This window comes from Camelus ferus, chromosome 14, assembly GCF_009834535.1.
Source record: "Camelus ferus isolate YT-003-E chromosome 14, BCGSAC_Cfer_1.0, whole genome shotgun sequence".
Classification (NCBI taxonomy): domain Eukaryota; kingdom Metazoa; phylum Chordata; class Mammalia; order Artiodactyla; family Camelidae; genus Camelus; species Camelus ferus.
Window position 1 is genome coordinate 60691827 of NC_045709.1, and position 4021 is coordinate 60695847.

Sequence of the window (4021 nt, forward strand, 5' to 3'; positions counted from 1 at the left end):
AAATCATCAGTCAAAAAAAAATTGTAAATTAAAACCACAATTAGATTATACTGCACACATATTTGAATGACTCAATTTAAAATGATTGATCATACCAAATGCAGACAAGCTGAGAAATACTAGAATTTCCATACACTGCTGATGGGAATACAAACTGATACTACTGCTTTAGAAAATATATCTTCCCATTCCATGTCTAGGTATAAATAAAAACATATGCCCACACAAAGACTTGTATGAAATGTTCATAACTTATCTGTGTGATAATCCAAAAACTAGAAATAATCCAAATGTTCACTGATACATGAATGAGTAAACAAATTTTGGAATATGAGTACTTGAGGATACTACTCAGCAATTAAAGAAATGAAGTACTGAATACATGCAACAATAAAACTGTCTCAGAAAAGTATGTTGTAAGAAGACAGGCACAAAAGAATAGATTATTTATTATTTTATACATATACATTTCTAAAAACTAAAAAAAAAAAACCTCTTTCTTAACTATGGAAAGTATACCAGTGGTCGACTAGGGATGGAGGGAATGATTAGAAAAGGGTAAATTTGAAAAAAAATAAAAAACATAAAAAGGTATGAGGAAAATTTTGGAGTGTATATACATATACATATATATTCACTGTCTTGGTTTTCATGTGTGAAACTAATATCAAAATTTATGAACTTGTTTATTCTGTGTACTTTAATCGCATGTCAAATATTCTGCAATAAAGATTTTTTAAATGTCAGTGGCTTAATTGAGGCTACATTGCTAAGTTTTGAGGAAAGCTCTCAAAAATACATCCTACTATCATACACTACATATATACACATGTGAGTTCTCACTAATTTCATATATGAGAATGGAATTATTAAAAATTGCAGTGTAGGGCCAAAGCCATGATCTCCTCACAGGAGGCATTTGCCTGGCGGCAGGAGATCAAGGACAAGCTGAAGCAGGAGGAGAAGATGCTGTCCCTCATGCAAGACAGCCAGAGAAGAGCGACCAGCTCACCAAGAACATGGTGTGTATCCTGTCGTCCTTTGAGAGTCACCTTATGAAGCTGAAGAACTTTATCATCCCTGTGCACAAACAGAGGGAGAACCTGCAGCAGTGCAGGAGAATGTTGAGAAGACACTGTCCTGCATGGACCACGTCATCAGCTACTACCATGTGGCCAGTGACACTGAGAAGATCATCAGCGAGGGCCCCACAGGTAGGCTGAAAGAGTATCTGGGAAGCATGGCCAAGATTCAGAGGGCTGTGGAGTATTTCCAGGACAATAGCCCAGACAGCCCAGAGCTCAACAAAGTGAAGCTGTGGTTTGAGTGGGAGAAGGAGTCGCTGGAGTCTGAGTTCCGAAGCCTGATGACCCAGCACAACAGTCGGGCCCCCTGTGTTCATCCTAGATCTGACCAGCTCTGCGGACGACCTGGAGGTCCAGGAGGAGGCGCCCCTGGAGCACCTGCCTGAGAGCATGCTTCAGGACATGGTCCGCGTCTCCCGCTGGCTGGTGGAATACGGCCGCAACCAAGATTTTGTGAACATCTATTACCAGATCCGCTCCAGCCAGCTAGATCGCTCCATTAAAGGCCTAAAGGAGCCTTTCTGGAAGAGCATTTCCTCCTCTGTGGTTGCCTACTCCTCTGCTAGAGGAGACACACCCACAAAGAGGAAAGACACGCCCACCAAGAAGCCGGTCAAGCAACCAGGTCAGGAGCATAATTTCTGAGTAAAGTACCTGTCCGAGGCCCTGAGCAACAAGCATGGGCCGCTGGTCGGGAGAGATGACATGCTGGACGTGGACACCCGATGCCTATATTCACTGCGTCAGTGCCTTTGTCAAGTCGGCCCAGAGCGTGTACCAACTGCTGATGAACGTCATCCCTGAGCCCCATCAGAGGAAGGCCTTTGACTCTTTGATACAGGAGGCGCTGGACGGGCTGATGCTGGAAGGGCAGAACATCATGGCCGCTTCCGTAAGGCCATCATATGACACGATTTCTTGGCAGTGCTCACTGTCTTCCCCACCCTGCAGCACCTCAAGCAGACCAACCCCAAGTTTGACCATGTGCTCCAGGGCACGGCCACCAGCAGCAAGAACAAGTATCCCAGCCTCATCACCTCCATGGGGACTTTTGGAGCCAAAGCGCTTGGAGGACTTCCCCGACAACATCAAGAATGACCTGGACAAGGACTACAACATGCCCAAGCACCGTGCACAAGCTCAGGAGCAATGCCACCCTCTTCCTGCAGCAGCTCCTGAACTTCCAGGGGACAGCGGGCGCCATGCTGGCCTCCCAAGAGACCAGTTCTTCAGCTATCAGCTACAACTCCAAGTTCAGCAGGCACCTTCTGAGCATCTATATCTGTAAAGTCCTGGGAAACCTGCAGCTGAACTTGCTGAGCAAGTCCAAGGTGTATGAGGACCAAGCTCTGAGTGCCATCTTCCTGCACGAGAACTATAACTACATCCTCAAGGCCCTGGAGAAGTCTGAGCTGATCCAGCTGGTGGCCGTGACCCAGAATACTGCCAAGCGTTCTTACCAGGAGCACATCGAGCAGCAGATCCAGACCTACCAGTGCAGTTGTTTAAAGGTGACTGACTACATACCTGAGAAGAAGCTACTGTGTTCCAACCCGGAGTCAAGCTTTGGGACGAGGAGTGACAGATGATTAAGGAGCGGTTTAAGAGCTTCAGTGATGGCCTTGAAGAATTGTGCAAGATCCAAAAGACCTGGGCTGTTCTTGACACAGAGCAGAGGGACAAGATCCACCAAACTCAGAAGAACATTGTAAAGGAGACCTACAGGGCCTTTCTGCACAGGTTTGGCAGGGTGCCCGTCACCAAAAACCCTGAGAAGTACATCAAGTACTGTATTAAGCAGGTGAGCGACGTGATTGATCGCCTCTTTGACACCTCGGCCTGAGGCACTGCTGCCCCTGCCTGGCCCTGCCAGACCAGCCATATTATGGACCAGATAAACCAGTGTTAACCTGCCTGTGGGTCCGGTGAGTCTGCCATCCTTTGATACAGTGGTCTTTCTTCGCCACCCCAGCCAGGAGCCAGGAGCCTTGTCCCTGAGGCCTTGAGTCCTGGTTTGCACTTTCTCTCACATCCCCTATTCCTCACCAAAGCAGTGCTCTTCTGGAACACTGGGGTCCCTTCACATCTGGAGTTTTCCAACCCTGACCACAGCCTGCAGGGGCCATGTGATGGCTTCAAGATAAGAAGGACAGAGATGGAAGGCAGAGGTCTGTGCCCACAGCTGCCTCTGCGTACTAGAGTAGGAGGGCAGGGCAATCCCATTCCAGCCCAGCTCAGAGCTAGGGATGGAGAACTCCCCGCTTCAGCCCAGATGTGGGGGTTGGGCTCAGAGGAGCAGACCACACCGCAGAGGGCTTGGAGAAAAGCAAAGAAGATTGATCTGCTCTCGGATTCAGTGCAGAGACGCATTTCCCATCACCTGCAGCCCTGAGGTCTGGGTGTTCTGTTCCCAAGGAGTCTCTGCCCACCACCAATGGCTGGAGCCAGGGTGCTTGCTCCCTATGCCCTCTGGGGTCCAGCACACCCCAGGAGCTCAGAGAAGGAGTTCTGACCACCCTGGGCGGCCAGACACCCAGGTGCCTATGACCTGGTCCCCAGTGCCTTCTGGCCAGGAGCCAAGCAGCAGTGGTTGCACAAGGCACAGTTAGTCCACGTGTGGGGACTGGGTGATGACTGGAAAATGGTGAGACGCTTAGGGGCGGAGCTGGGGTCAGGGGCATGAGATGGGGTCCCACCTACCTAGTTTGACAAGAATGAACAGTGTGAACAAGTGTGAAGCATGAGCTCTATGAGAACAGACCGCTGAGGCACCCTTAAAAAATAGTAAGTAAGTAAGTAAATAAATAAATAAATATATACACACATACATACATACATACAGCCCAGAGAGGAGCTACAGTAGAATGCCACCCAGGCTTATAGAGAGGACTGTATCACATCTGCCTTAGGATTGAATAGCTCTCCAGTTCCTAGTC

At 48.4% G+C, this 4021-nt stretch overlaps 1 pseudogene; it reads left to right on the top strand.

The window, feature by feature from the left end:
* The first annotated feature begins 897 nt into the window (after window positions 1–897).
* LOC102512783 lies at window positions 898–2928 on the top strand (annotated as a pseudogene).
* Window positions 2929–4021: the final 1093 nt, after the last annotated feature.